Source organism: Babylonia areolata, chromosome 28, assembly GCF_041734735.1.
Source record: "Babylonia areolata isolate BAREFJ2019XMU chromosome 28, ASM4173473v1, whole genome shotgun sequence".
NCBI classification, from domain to species: Eukaryota; Metazoa; Mollusca; class Gastropoda; order Neogastropoda; family Buccinidae; genus Babylonia; species Babylonia areolata.
The window spans coordinates 11,378,522-11,395,878 of record NC_134903.1 but is presented as its reverse complement, the minus strand read 5'-3'; positions in this window follow the sequence as shown (position 1 = coordinate 11,395,878).

Here is a 17,357-nt window from a genome sequence, read left to right as displayed (position 1 = left end):
GTTTCAGGCACAAGCAGGTCTGCACATATGTTGACCTGGGAGGTCGGAAAAATCTCCACCCTTTACCCACCTGACGCCGTCACTGAGATTCGAACTCGGGACTCTCATATTCAAAGTCCAACGCTTTAACCACTCGGCTATTGCGCCCGTCTAGGTGGAGGGAAGAGGAGCAAGGGGTTCGGCCCGACATCTACAGAACTGGGGACAGATGCGCGAGAGGTTGGTAAGAAGGGCGAGAAGGGGTATACGGGTGGGGATGGGGGTAGGGGTGTGTGGAAGAGCAGGGAAGAGATCAGAAACAGGGTGGATGTGCAGGTGACACTTTACCTGCTGGCGCATCATACACTGTAACACAATGTACTGCACCCCACATGATAATTTTTTTTACTTGATTGGGGAAAATGAGGGCGTGGCAGCTCTAGGTTTGTTTCTACTGGCCACCCCAACCAATGCCCTTCACATCACAATAAAGCAGAAACGAGGGGAGTGGTATAGCTCTTGGCTAACATATTCTGACCCCTCCCGTTTCCAAGCTACTGCACGTTGATTGATTGATTGATATGGATACTTATATAGCGCCTATCCTCGGTTGGAGACCAAGCTCTAAGCGCTTTTCAAACACGGGGTCATTGCACAACAGGTTGCCTTCCTGGGTAGAGCCGACTGACGGCTGCCATTTGGCGCTCATCATTAGTTTCCTGTGTCATTCAATCAGATTTCAGGTACGCACACATACACACAAGGTGGCAGAGTGATGGAAAGGGGACGTTTCTTCGTGGACGTTAGTGTCAGCTAAGACTGGGAGGGGGTCAATTCTACCCTGACCAAACTAACCCCTGAAGGTCATTTCAAGCCACCCCAGGATTACCCTCATATCTACTGGGGATAGATTCCAACCGGGTGGAGTCGAGGATTTTTTTTTTTTTTTTTTTTTTTCATCATCTGCACAGTTTCAGTGGCATTACTCCCACGCCGCTCATTCACAGCCACACCCGCGTTCGTCTGTCGCAGTCCCAGCGCCGGCATTCCGCAGGGCAACTATCAATGTTAGGTCGCCAGGAGGCCACACACCACGACTGCTGAGTCACTTCACAGAATGATCAACCATTTGATATTGATGATAACTTATAACTGTTTCACGTTTACACATTATTGAAAACTGTTTTTTGTAGACAGTCCCTGTCGAGATGTTAATAGTTTCAACATTTTTTCTTCTTGTGCTTTCCCTCGTCGCTGTGTCACTACAGTCCACATGTAAAACAGTGGGTTGAGGGCAGCACTGAGAGGTGACATGAACACAACCAGGGTTCCATGGATCTTGTTTGAAACAGTGACACCACCTGCTGACATCACCGTGACCAGGCCAATTGAAATCCACCAAACAGCAGACATGACAGCCACTTTTCTCATCAGGTGGGCTGATGAATACACTGACCTCTTTGTGTGATGCATTGTAATTCTATACCTAGGTATACGTTTGAAGATGAAATACTGACCACCGAGAATAATTATGCTTACAATAAGATTAATTATTACAATGACATTGAACCATTTCAATCCTTGGTTAGACCTGTAACGCTGAAATAAAGCCAGACGACAAAGACCAGACTGACCAGAGAGGCCCCAGTGTGGCAGTCCAGGAAGAAATGGTATGAGAGACAGGGAACATCCACTGAACCAAATTACCACACAACTTAAAGGAAGCGAATACTTATCAAATGCCTGTGACTTAGTAGGGAAATATAGACCGATAGTGTGATACAAAGTGATAATGAAGATGGTGAAAATTGACACCTCATTAGACAGAAGGAAAAGAAAACCAATTGTCTTACAAACCATACTTTTGGTCCATGTCCTTTCAAAAAGAATGTATTTTCCACGATATACTTCATTTGCTACTAACATAATGCCAACATGACTTCCCATACATGCATCAGCGATGTTTACATGGGCAATGGCCATTAGAAACTTCCTTCCAAATAATTCCGTGACAAGAAACGAGGACAGACAGCAAATCAAATTGCCTACAACAGCAACAGTACACACTGTCCAGAAGAAATAGGTGTGCAGCTCTGATGGAATCAATGTTCGGCATGAGGGAAATGTAACTTGAGCTGTTACACAAGTGAGTGCACTTGATTTTTCAGTAAGTATGTTATCACAGCATATCCTATAGTCTGATGAGAAAACGTGTTTCAAATGATATGATCTTGAAAACAAATCGAAAGGAAAATTGATCAATGGATTCCATCGTACGTCAAATTCAGTCAGCTCAGGCATGTTTTTAAACCATCTAGCTCCGATTATTTTTATGGCAGAAAATGACAGATTCAAATATTTTACGCTGGGTAGGTAAACAAACATATCACTGTTTAGCCTTGTAAGATATGTTTTTGACATGTCAACTCGTGTCAGTGAATAATGAATCGGCTTCAACAAATTACTTGTTATTTTCCATAAAGGATTATTTTCTAAGTATATCATTTTCAGATTAGGCATCGTGAGAAAAACGGTCATATTAATCGATTTCAAATAATTGTTGGCTAGACTAACGGACAACAAGTTGGTAAGCTTCACACCAGAAATATTATACAGGGAACAATGCGACAGACTGAGATAAATAAGAGACTGACTTTTTGCAAAATCTGTCAGTGTCATTCCTGATCCCGTGACATCTGCGTAGTGAAGTGGAGTAAAGAGGCCAACAGGAAACGAGTGACTGCACCAGATAGAATATCCATGACACAGACAACCCTCAGGACAGCTCACGTCACACATCAGTTCATCATCCTGCTGAGGGCACTGGCCCCAACCATCACACAGATGGTATTCATGAACACAAACTGTAGAACCTCTGCACTGATAGTGGAAAGAACAATCCACTCTCTCACAGGCTAGTTCATCTTCTCCATAAACACAGTCAGAAAACCCATTGCATCGAGTGTAGAGTGGGAGACAGTAGAGCCACTCACTTGTGCACTGATAATGAGTGTCAGGACAAGAGTCCTCAGCTTTCATGACTTGCTGAGTAAAGTAGCCTGCACCATCCAAGTTGATGTAAAATTGTTGCCTCTTAAGATTTTCTTTGATTGGGTTATAGAATGATTCTTCTGTTGGACAACCAACCTCATCAGAATCGTCCAGACAGTCAGAGAATTCATTGCAGCGTTGGCTGTGCAGTATGCACTGGGCGTTAGAACACAGGAATCCATCACATGAAGAACGCTCACAGAACGACTCATCATTGTTGTCTGGGCAGTCTTGTCTGAAGTCACACACAAACGTGTAATGCACTCTCGTGAAATCATCATCACAGCTAAACATGTCATATGTATCTACAGACATCAAGGTTGTGGGAGCTCTTGGATAGTTATGTTGGGAACTTGCGTTCAAAAACTTATGGGTTTGTGAGTACCCTGTATTTCCACACTCACTCTGGAGATTGGAAAACGGAAATACGTGTGACAGCTGTTTGTCTGGACAAGCCAGTAAAACCTGGAGTGTGCTTGAGAAGACAGACCGTGGTGAAGGCAAGTGAGCTGTTACAGTTTGGGAAGGGAAATGCTTGACTGATGACGGGTATATTTCACATAACGAACCATAACAGTTGACCTCTTTAAACTCCTTGTGATATTCAATTGCCATAAACCAAAATTCAGAAGACATAATCATTTTCGAAGGATTGTATGGATGCTTTTCTCTAATGTGGTTCACATTATAGATCAATGTACCATCAGACCATTTACGAAATTTGCTATACAAATAGGACTTAGTGTCCCAACCAGTAGTATAACTTAAACACAAATCAAAATCGGAAAAGAAGTTTAAAATGTGTGAAGTGTCTTGGCGTTCTTGTCTTGTTTTTATTGAAGCTATTTCTGCTCCCATACGTCTGCACTTCAAGTACCACCCATTCAGGGAGGGAAAGTCGGCTGATACAACAAGCTTCAAACATTTGTTACGTGAAGCCACCAGACCCTGACAGTCCGGACTGCTGAAGGGACAGTGTTCTGTTTCATCCCGTCCATCTTCACACTGGGACCCATGGTTGCAGTTCACGTGATGCTGGAATTCAAAGTAGCTCGACACAGAACAATTGAATAAACCACTGGACAGCTTGCGGGGCTGGGCACTCTCAGAATGCACAGAAAAATATAATTTGATATGGTGATTATATCTGTCGAGATCTAGCTGAATGTGAAGATACGACGTAAGAAATACGTCAGCTAATGGGAATTGGTGGATATTCCAGGGCTGCATATATTGATGAGTTGAGTTTGATTTCCGGTACTGAATTGTAGGTCGTCCCGGGTCATAATTAGGGGCGTGGAAGTGTATCTGTTGGACACTGATCATGATCACGTGTTCAGGTGGTCCCTTCACCTCTGTGCTGATAACGTTGTCCACATATCTATGGTTTCCTGTGACTGGTTCTGTTATATATCCAGAATATTTCGAGACATATTCTGTTATGAATGCAGGATGATTAATTTCATCGATGTTTATGTCAGTTAAGGGGTTGTTGCTATGGTTGATATGAACATAACTTGAAAACATTTGAAAAAATTGTTCCTCAAGCGTGTGATACATACATTTGAATTCAAAGTTGCCAGTTTGAAATGTCAAATATGTTTGCCAGTAACTGGCATCACACCAATATGATAAAAGTTTGAAATGAACCTGGATATGGTCGCCTCGCGAAGCTCTCATAGATATTCTGCAGAAAGTAGTGGAGTCATCACACACACCATACACCACTCCTGAGTCTTGCATGTCGTAACTCTTGTGTTTCTCACAGTCTGAACCATTGACTTGTAGGATCGTGTAATTAGTTGTATTTTGATCAACAAAATAATCTATACCCGGACATATGGCCCTGAGCGTTGAAGCGTTGGTTTTGGTATCGATCAGGACTTTCTGATCTGTGACCAAGTTAGCAGAGACAGAGAGAAAAGAACACGTCAGTAGTTTCATGTTTTTTGACACAAATGTTTTACCATGCTCTGGCACACTTCTTGTTTGCCATGATATACCATATAATAATGATAATAGTATAATGGTAATAATAGTAATGATAATAATAAGAAGAATAGTAATGATAATAAAATGCAGACATATAGCGTAGTAGCTCCATCTCAGATGGGGTTCACTGCGCTTTACAATAAAATATACAAATTTAAGACTAAGTTACGTAAACGTATGTACAAAGTCAACACAATCTCACATGACATTGGCTAAAATATACGTATGTAAGACTAACTGACATAAAAATATGCACCATCACAGTCTCAAATCGCGCAGGCACAAATCACAGCAAAACACAGCACATCCCATTCACCATAGTAGAAAATAAATACCAAACACATCACAAACAACAACAACAAAAAGCCATCAAAAAATCATCACAAATGCATACAAATCAACACAAAGAGCACATCCGGCGATAAGATCACTGCAAGTATTTGTAGGAACAGTTTCAGTGAGAAATAGTACAGTTTGAAAAGATATGTTTTAAGCGCTCTCTTGAATACATATGTTGGGGGGATAATGATCGTAAATGTGAACAAAGGCTTACCTTGGCAATCAACCACAGAATCATTTACACCTACGCCAGTCACACAGAAACGGAATTGCGAGCAAAGAGTCAATCCAGCACAGGTTTAGATAACAGTCTGTAGATTGATTGATTGATGTGGATACTTATATAACGCCAACTTCGGTCACATGCCAAGCTCCAAGTACTTTACAGACACTGAGTGATTTGTAACAACAGGCTGCCTGCCTGAGTAAAAACTCACTGAGAGCTGCTTTCAGGTGCTCATAATTCGTTTCCTGTGACAGTCTGTAGAGGCTTCAGTCTCACGCGCACGCACGTAAACAGAGAGAGAGAGAGAGAGAGAGAGAGAGAGAATCAGTATCAGTAGCTCAAGGAGACGTCACTGCGTTCGGTCAAATCCATATACGCTACACCACATCTACCAAGCAGATGCCTGACCAGCAGCATAACCCAACGCACTTAGTCAGGCCATGACAAAAAAAAAGGAATAAATTTTCAAAAAATGAAATAAAACAGTTTTTTAAATACTAGATAAATAATAATAATAATAATAATAATAATAATATCTTAAAACGCAAAATCCTGATGGAATCAACTCTAAGTGCACAAAAAACAAAAAAACACACACAAAAAAGGCAACATAAGCACACACACACGCACAAACATTACTGTTAATAGGTGATGCCGCCTGTTAGCTCCTCCTCACGCCCCTCATGCATACGATAAATTGCAGTTACTCCTTGACATTGAATGTCATGTCAGTGTATCTATCTATGGGTGCAAATGAACAAACCACGGAAACGTTACGTACCATCCAAGACCATCATTGTGGTAAGTGATTGATAGCGGATGATTTCAACGTTCACTCATCCTTCAGGGGAAAAACCGGCTGCAGTACAGTTACTAGCAATCGTCTTGTCAAAGGTATAGTTGATAATATATCCTACATCAATTTATCTTCCAAACGATGATAGAATCACTAGGATATCAGACATATCAAAACAAAGAGCTTCCGCTGTCGACTTGTCCTTGATATCACCAGAGGTAATACCATCTTGCTTTTGGGAAACGTATAAAGATCCATTAGCTAGATTATTACCTCTTGGTTATTATATATCTGTCGAAAGGAAACAGAGTAGAAAGCTTTATGCTGCAAAAGACAATTCAGTCTAATATCATCATCTTAGATGAACAGATTATAAATAAATAAACAAACGATGCAAAAGACAAAATCTCAAACTATGATTACACGTTTCATGCTGCAAAATACAACATCTCAAACTATGATTACATGTATCATGCAGCAAAAGACAACATCTCAAACTATAATTACATGTTTCATGCTGCAAAAGACAACATCTCAGACTATAATCATATGTTACATGCAGCAAAAGACAACATCTCAAACTATGATTATATGTTTCATGCAGCAAAAGACAACATCCCAAACTATGATTACATGTTTCATGCTGCAAAAGACAACATCTCAAACTATGATTACATGTTTCATGCTGCAAAAGACAACATCTCAAACTATGATTACATGTGTGCAGATTGGGGGGTAAAGTGAAAAATTAATCATCCTCTCTTCTCAAAACTTTGAACAAAATGAAAAATGAAAATGTTGACTCCCAATTCTCTGCAATCAAAGAAGCACTTTTATCACAGTTGATTTATCAATCTCTGTATTTAAAACCGTTAAATTAGCTAAACATTCCGCTACTGATTGGTGGACTGATTCCTGCGAAGAAACAAAAAAGAGAAAAACGAAAATAAAAAACAACATTTTTTTAATATAAATAAGCAAAACAGAAAGAAATCATACAGAAATAAAGAAAGCGAAAATCGCGCAATTATTCAGTAATAGATCAAGCAACAAGACATGTGTGTGTGTGTGTGTGTGTGTGTGTGTGTGTGTGTGTGTGTGTGTGTGTGGCTGTCTGTCTGACTGTCTGTCTGTCTGTCTGTCTCTCTGTGTGTAGGTCATACCCGGAACAACATACTTGACACTTGAGACTCTTGACATGGGAATTCCACAAGGTACTCTCGTGGCACCCATCTTTGTTTTATATTAAAACTTTTTTTTTTTTTTTACTAAGACATTGTCAGTTTTGATCTAGTCAAATATGCAGAATATATTTGCACGTGCATGAACCTAGCTTGAAAAAAATTCGACACCTAAAAGAACACAACATTCTATAAGGAGATAATGTCAATGTAATACTGACAGCAGTGGGCGATACACGTTCGAAAACGGATTATCCTTGCCCAATGATAAAAAATCTATATGATGCTAATTCGTCCTGGAAGCAGCGTGGCTAAATCACACCACACTTTTCAACTATTTGCTGAAGCTTTGTAATGTAGGCAACACGTCTATTTTGTTTACTTGTTTGTGCTCTAATATTTGCATACCATTGATTAGAAAACAAAGGTTAGGGGTCTCCCCCACCCCATCCCCACCACATCCCCACCTCACACACCAAACGCCTAACATCACTTAAATTGAAAAGAAGTTGACTTAAAGAAAGACAAGAATGTGCAGGGAGCTGAAGTATGGATGTACAAAAACAAAACAACAATAACAACAACAGCGATTTGAATTGATGACAGCATTAAGGGGTGCAGCCTATGAGAAGCTTTGTTTTTTTCCCGAGAGGAAAAAAGAAACTGAAGAAAAAAAAAGTAAGGAACAAATGAAAGAAAGAAATAATTAGCAAACTGACCCGCGCACTGCATGAACCTAGATTCTGTTGAGTGCATGAATGGTGCTAGACTGAAATGAGTTATCATCCGGAGATAATTTCGCCACTAGGTTACAGTTTTGAACCATTTTCACGCATGAAATGAAAAGAGAACACAACAAAGAACAGATTCTTGTGAAACACCATGCATTACTTATGTTTTTTAGCAAACGTGTTGTGGAAACGTTTATGCAAACCGCTTGCTCTCGATCTGATGAAAATGAAAAAACGGCTTTCAACTTTATATATATATATATCGTCTTTGAAAGAAGAGAATGACGAATCGTGGAAAGTTTTAAAACTTATCTTCCTTGATGTCAATATCATGTTTAACACGATGATTTACGTCTGGTGGAAAATATCTATCATATACACTCCTTTACTACCGTGCCATATCTGACACACTGGTAATAAATCTTAGTATTCTTTTTCAAAATAATTTACGTGTTTCAGAAAATTTAAAGCATACACATTAATGTATGTTATAAAATTATAAAATTAGAAACATTAAATCACCTGTCAGGAAACCGCGTGGCATACGTACCGCTCGCGCGCAAGTGTGTGTGTGTATGTTGTTTGTTTTTGTTTTTTTGTGTGTGTACATCTCTCTTGTGTTAAAAGATTTTTTGTGAGTCTATTCAACTATTTTTTCGTATAATATTCCTTCTAAATGTGAATGGACCATGTATATCATATAGTTGTGTGAAACGTGGCCGACATCAAGGGGTATGTGACCGGTTTTTGCATTGAGAACAGATTGTTCAAGATGTCAGCCGTCAGTTAATCTGCACTTATTGCCGTCTTTATTTGTTCTATCATGCTGTGCACTTTTGTTAATCTGTTTTAATGCCAGCTGAGATCAAATACATAAACAATTGCCTAACATGAACTTTTCATTTTATTTGACTTGATTTGGTCAGTGTTTAAAATGAGACTGTTTTCGATGAACTTGGGTATAGAATACATGTTTTCAGTCGAAAATGTTCATCGTACCAACGTTCAGGTGGTGTTGCTTTTGCATACAAAAAGAAATATTGTAATTATATAACCACTCTACCAAACAAAGACAGCAACTCAGCATGGTTCATGATAAGATCATCTTTAACGGGATATGATGTGTGTGTTGGAGTGGTTTACATCCCTCCTGAAGGATCAGTGTATAGTAGTGTTGATATGTTTGATGATGTTGAAAACATGCTTTTTGATATACAAAGTAAATATGATTGTTATATTCTGTTAGCAGGTGACTTTAATGCGTATACCAAAAATTTGAAAGATTTTATTGATCAACATCAGTGACAGTAACGGTCCATTCCATGATTTGATCAATGTTTTAGATGAGCAGTTATATCCAGTTAAGTGTAGACATAATCAAGATAATCGTCGACCAAACAACTATGGGTATAGATTGATTGACTTGTGTAAATCGTCTTCATTGTACATTCCTAATGGAAGAGCAGGGAGAGATGACGGAATCGGAATGTTCACTAGTAATGGCTGTACTGTGGTTGACTACATGATTGGATCCCCCTTTTTGTTCACAAAAATAACAGATTTTACTATTTCCCCATTTGAAGCTTTATTATCTGATGTACACAGCCCGTTGATATTGTCTCTGGCTACTGAGTGTCACATATTGAACCATAAAAATCATACTGATACGGCTGTCATACCGTGTCATAAAAAAATGTGCCACATCAAATTTAACAGGTCAGAATGAAATAATAGGAAAATGGGAACACGAAAAGGCTACTTCTTTTCAAGAAAATTTGTCTAACGCTGAGCTTACACACGTAAATGACGCAATCGATGCTGATGATATTGACGTTGTGACGTGTGCCGAGTATTTTGAGTCGGACAAACAACACTAGAGCACTGGCAATGAAGTTTTCTTTTAACTATAATTAACACAGCTTGTAACAAAACACAACCAGCAGACAGTTGAACTAACTCTCGAAACGCGATCTCGCATGCGTGACTCGAAAGCGAAAGGACGACTCGTGTCGTCTGCAATGTGACATCACCTTACATCTCCCTCCTTTTAAATGGACATAAAGCACGTTCGAAGTGTGCTCGTAAATTATCTTTTAAAGTCTTTTGAAATAACCGAGGGGGAGACTTAAATCAGTAAAATAAACGTTTGAAATCAGTACAGATTCTTACATTGCCATTCTTCTTCAAGACTGGTACCATGGGTGCACACCAATCAGTAGCTGCTGTGATTTCTTCAATGATGCCTTTTTTTTCATCCATCCCAGTTCTGCCTTCACCTTCTCAATAAGAGGTATAGGAACTCTGCATGCTGTGCCTAAACTGTAGGGCTCTGCATTTTCTTTCAACTGTATTTTCACTGGTTTGCACCTGACTGGTTGGTCATCAAAGTCTCTGAAAACTGATGATCTGACGTTGTCTAACTTTTCCGTTCTCTTGACAAGTCCAAGACCACAAGCTGCACTGCGACTAAGAAGATTGTCAGTATCTGTATCCACAACAAATATGCACAAATCAAAGTTCGCAATATCACCATGCATCACTGATGTCATAAATTGACCATGGCATTTCATTATACCACCCGGTGATTTCAGTGTTGCTTTACTGGGATTGAGAGAGGGTCTGGGGTAAAGCTTGTTGTACTGGGCCAAGGACATGACAGAAACATCTGCTCCTGTATCAATTTTATAAACTGACAGAGTTTTTTCCACAAAAGATCAATTGTGTGTGCCATGGAGGTTCATTTGAATCAACAGAGCCAGGAAAGTATGTAGCAGTATCTTCAACAGAGGCAACATTGTGGTTGCGGCTGCGGCAACAAATTGAGAAATGGTTTGGCTTACCACAGCTGCGGCATGTCTTTCCCCATGCAGGGCAGTCCAAGTCTTTTATGTGAGAGTCTCTACCACACCTGTCACACTTGGGATGATGTCCACCTCCACCACGTCCACGCTGAGTAGAGTGTTGACCACCACGAGCACCACGATATCTGCCACGATGTTCATTGTGAAAAGAACCACGACCAGCATGTCGATGACCACCAGCGTTGCCATGGGGATTGCCCTGGTAACCACCTGAATGACCACCTCTGGAGTTGTCCCGGACTGCATCTACTGCTGAAGCACGTTCTTCTAACATCTGCGCCTTGACTTGTTCATGTTGACGGGAAATTTATATTGCACGCTTCAAAGTTAGATCTAGTTGCAACAGTAGTTTTTTCTGAGAGTTGTCTGTCTATCAAGCCAACAACCAGTCTATCACGTATAGCTGACTCTTTATCTGGAAACTCTGCATGCTCAGCAAGGTCATACAGTACTGTATGTATGTTTCAACATTCTCATCAGAACGCTGACAACGTTGGTGAAAAATAGCTCGCTCATGAATAACATTCACTTTCGGGTTGAAATGTTCGTCAAACATACGAATGACGTCATCGAACGTCGTGTCTGCTTCATTTTGGTGGTGGATCTTGTCCGTCACGATGTCCAGAATGAATAGTAAAAGTACTGTAAATCTTTTCTGCATCTGCACCCATGCTATAAATTAATGAACTGGTCTGCACATCATGTGGGCCATTGCTCTGGTTTGCTAAAATCAAAGTCAGTCGGAGGCTTGAAAGACATAATTTCTTGCACTTATCTTTTAACTTCTGACTAATTCCGTTGACCGCTGCCACCATGTGACGTGTGCCGAGTATTTTGAGTCGGACAAACAACACTAGAACACTGGCAATGAAGTTTTCTTTTAACTATAATTAACACAGCTTGTAACAAAACACAACCAGCAGACCGTTGAACTAACTCTCGAAATGCGATCTCGCATGCGAGACTCGAAAGCGAAAGGACGTCTCGTGTCGTCTGCAATGTGATAAGCTCGTAAACATTCTGATTCAGACGGCAAAAAATACTCTCGGAACATATCAAATTTGTACTTTTAAGACAAAACACAGAGATAGTCGCAGTTGGTTTGATTCCACATGCAAACGAAGCAGATCAGAATATTTCAAAGCTAAACCCAGAGTAAAAAAATAAAATATAAAAAAAAAAAGAAATTCTAATAAAAATAGAGACACGCTCGACAGAGTCAGCAAAAGTTACAAGTCCGTTTTTAAAGAAATCAGAAAAGACGTGGAGAAAAAAAATGGCACAGAGAACTACGAAGCGTACGCAAAAGCAATTCAAGAGAACTATAGAATAGAATTAAAAAGAAAAAGAAAACATCATGTCCCATAAATTTGGAAGACATGTTTCACCAATTCAGCAACCTTAACGTTAATGATAATGAACATATTGACAGTACAACGACAATGCATACTGTCAATTTAGAGGATAATGATGATATTTTAAATGCATGTATTACTGAAGATGAAATTAGTTCAGCCATCAAAAGACTGAAGAAAGGCAAAGATGCCGGTGAAGACATGATTCGTAATGAATATATCATTAACAGTGTTCCTTTGCTGACAGAAACATACTGTAAATTATTTTAAAAGATACTGGACGAAGGTGTTGTACTAGAAAAATGGGTATCCGGCTTGATATTGCCATTGTATAAAGGCAAAGGTGATACACTTGACTGTGATAATTATAGGGGGATAACTTTGCTCAGCTGTGTTGGAAAACTATTCACTACAGTGTTAAATGCTAGACTGACTGATTATATCAATGTAAACAATATACTTTCAGGGGCCCAAGCAGGATTTAGACAGTCCCATTCTACATTAGATCAAATGTTTGTTTTGAAATCACTAATTGATATTTTCTCCATGAAAAAGAAGAAACTTTACTGTGCTTTTGTTGATATAAAAAAAAGCCTTTGATTCAGTTTGGAGAAGTGGGTTATGGCAAAAGCTTGTTCATGAAGGCGTGAATGGTAAATTTTGGCTTGTCATAATGAACATGTATGATAGAATTAAGTCATGTGTGATTTTAAATGGTGAAAAATCTTATTTCTTTAGCATTTGTAAGGGTGTACGACAAGAAGAAAATCTCTCGCCTTTGCTTTTTTCTCTGTATCTCAGTGATTTAGAGTTGTATTTGACTGAGCATAAGAGTCCATCTGTTGATCTTTTATTGAATGTTAACATTTCAGAGTTAGATAATTACATGCGATTATTTGTACTGTTGTATGCAGGTGACACAATTTTACTTTCAGAGACGAAAGAAGGATTACAACAGTCCCTCAATGTTTTTCACAAATATTGTTTAAAATGGAAACTAGTGGTCAATGTAAAGAAAACTAAAGTGATGATATTTAATTCAACAAACAAGCTAAAGCCTGTTTTTAAGTTTGGTGATGCATGTTTGGATGTTGTCAATTCTTTTGAATATCTTGGCATCGAATTTATTAGAAACGGAACTTTTTACAAAGCTAAAAAAAATTATTTATGAACAGGGCCAAAAAGCTATATTTTCGTTACTTCAGTCAGCCAGAAATCAAGATTTACCTTTACAAATCATTCTGGACATGTACCAATCTATGATTGTTCCTATTTTATTGTATGGTGCAGAAATATGGGGTTATGAAAATGTCGATATACTTGAAAAATTAGAATTGAAATTTTTGAAACGCTTGTTCAAACTGAACAGAAATACTGTGACCCAAATTGTTTATGGAGAAACTGGTATTTATCCAATTAGTGTGTTAGTGAAAATGAGATTAGTTCGATTTTGGGCCAGCTTAGTGATATCAAGCACAGAAAAATATTCTGGGAAAATATATTTGATATTACTTGACTTATATCGAAATGGTATTTATACTTCAAAATGGACGAGTTGTATCAGACAAATTTTAATAGAAGCAGGGTATGACTGTTTGGGATGCTCAATTCTTCTTGGAGAGGGAATCAATGGAGAGAAGCTCTAGAGGCGAGTAGTAAATGTTTGTTTTATCGAAATTTCAAAAGCGGATTTGGTAAAGTCAAATGATTGATAATTACGTTATCAGCTTCTTCAGATTTCGAAGTAGTAATCATAAGCTGGAAATAGAAACAGGGAGACACAAAGGCATACCACAAGAGTTACGGCTTTGTAAGGTTTGTAACATATCTGTAATTGGTGATGAGTTTCATTTTATAATGGAATGTCCCAATTATGATCAGTTACGAAATAGATATGTTCCTAAAAAATATTTGTCTCCAAAATCGGTTTTTAATTTTTGTAATATGCTCAAAGGAGGCCAAAAAAAGTCATTTTAGCTGTAAGTAAGATGATTAGATTTGCAAATGTTGCCTAGTTATACTTTTAGAGTTAAAAGACATTTGTGTTTTCTAAACTTTTATGTGACATTGTTGTGTATTTGGAAATGTTTGTTCTGGGCATGAAAAGTTTATTTTGTAGTAATCCTCCATACTCCAACAGGAGTGAAAGGATAACTAAAACTTGAAACTTGTGTGTGTGTGTGTGTGTGTGTGTGTGTGTGTTGTCTATTTGTTTCACGTCTTTTCACAAAGATTGATACTGGTTTAAAATTGAAAAGATAGAAAGAAAAAAAGGTGGATGTTGGCGGTTGAGAGGGGGCTGAAATGAATGGTTTGAGTGTGGCGTTTAACAAACACACACACACACACACACACAGAGAGAGAGAGAGAGAGAGAGAGAGAGAGAGAGAGAGATTATTATATATATGTGTGTGTATATATATATCTATATATATATATATATATATATATTTCTCTATTTGTCACAACAGATTTCTCTGTGTGAAATTTGGGCTGCTCTCCCCAGGGAGAACGCGTCGCTACACTACAGCACCACCTGCATGCAGTTTTATTTGTTTTTCGTATTGAAGTGGATTTTTCTGCAGAATTTTACCAAGAACAACCCTTTTGTTGCAGCGAATTCTTTTACGTGCGCCAAGTGCACGCTGCACACGAGACCTCGTTTTATCATCTCATCCGAATGACTAACTTCCAGACCACCACTCAAGGTCTAGTGGAGGGGCTGAGCCATGATCCGAACCAGCACACTCAGATTCTCTTGCTTCCACTATGTATGTAGCCAAGTGCTCAGTACGACTGGTTACTATAGTACTAACTGTGACTCAACTCACAGTATAAGCTGAAAGCTGAGCTATAGCAGACGTCTTGAAACAAACACAATTCTAATCAGATTTAGGCTGACTGGGGACATTTTGTTTCATGGGCTACGCGAGTGCCTTTGCAGTCCACTTAATTTGCATAAGTAGACAGAGTAAGTGATCTCTGGTCACTTTCACCAGAGCCCAATTGCAGCAATAGCCAGCTAGCTGACCACTGACTGTTGTGTCACCCACAGTGTGTGTTGCAGCCCCAACGGACAGTCTCGCTACGTATCACTGTGAGTACTAGTGTGTAGAATGTGTTGATGATCTGTAAATTGTCAGACACATTGCTTGCGTTCATATGAGTATGTTGATACTGCTTTGTTCAGTTATTGCTTTGTTCAGTTATTGCTTTGACATGTAGTCACATCTCGGCTATGGTTGATTTAAATAATTGCCATGTCGTCCTGTGCTTGTAGCAGTATTCCATTTAATTCTTCTTAACGTCACGGTCAGTGACGTCTCTTGACACTGATTGTTCGAGAATGTTCTAGTGAATGACCCATCCCTTCTCATTTGCTGTCACTGATGAAGGTTAGGTTACTTATCCTGCTTCAGCGGAGGAGATTTAAATGTTGAGCACAAGTTTGGCTATGTTGATATTTGGCTTTGTTGCAAGGGATTACTTGTCTAGGTTCATTCACCACTAAATGGTCAAGCCATGATAGTTCTTTTAGTTGCATTGAGCACTGTCTATCTGGTCTGTCAGCTTGCATGTATCTAATATCAAAGCCACTGATTCTATTATCTTTCTATTATTCATGTATTATTTTACATGCTGATATCAGTTATGCTGCTACGGTGTTTCACTGATTCTCAGTACTCTAAGATGTGTTTAGTATTTTTGTTGTAGTGATATCAGCTATTGGTTAAAACCATCTGATATGTATCACAGTTTGTTAATTGTAATTTAATTATCATGCTCTCTCCTATACGGCTTACTTCAGTATAGTGCTTCATGATAACTGATTCATTTGAGTCACTTTGACACAGTATAAGCTTTACCTAACCTGTACTTCAGTGTACTTTCACTAAATCAGCATAGCTTCAATTACTTTAACTGCACTATTTAAATGTATTAGAAATGTCATTTCATGTCAATGTTTAGTCTTCACACATATCCATTATCTTATGTTATGTTGTTGCTTATCCCAAACCGAGTGGTAGTCCTTCCATGTAATATGTATACATGTGCTTAACTATTCACTTGTGCTGACATGTTGTGATTAATGACATTTGTTTGATTGTGTCCTTATCAGTGCACTGTTTTCCTCTTCTTCTTATCTTCTTCTTCTTCTCTTTATCTTCTCTTAACTATGTAGAAATAAAACAATAGAAAAACCTTTTTGAGACTGGCCTCTATATGCTCTTAGCCTGTACACGGGGATTCTTTTCTATCCTTTTATCCTTTAAATCAATTAGTAATTCTTTTCTGCCGTTATAATAAAACCACTCGGTTCATAACATGGCTACAAAAGTGGCGTTGCCAACAGGATTTTGATCCTTGAAAATATTTTTACGACAGGATAGAGATCCATAACAAAATTATTCCTTTAATGTTTTAATTCTTTTATCCAAATTTACATCCATTCCTAAACCACAGCCCTTTACCACCGAGTCTACTTTGTTACAACTTGGCGTTGTGAGCAAGGATGTTACAATTCTTTAAATCTCTTATATAAATCAATGCCCTAGCCACCACTAATGCTATCACATACTTATCTGGTTTTGAGGCTGATAAACTCAGGAGAAAGGCCAAACGCCAGACCAGCGTTTGACTTGACCTGTGCGCAGTGTGGGAGGGTTGTCACTCTACTACTGGTCTGTCCTACTGCACCAATGCTGTATCAGTTACCACCAGCTGGATCGTAACTCCACAGTCTCATGAGACTGGTGGATGCCTATCTCTATAATCTCCTGAGATTGAAGGATGCTTGTCTATCTCTATCATCTCCTGAGACTGAAGGATGCCTGTCTCCATAATC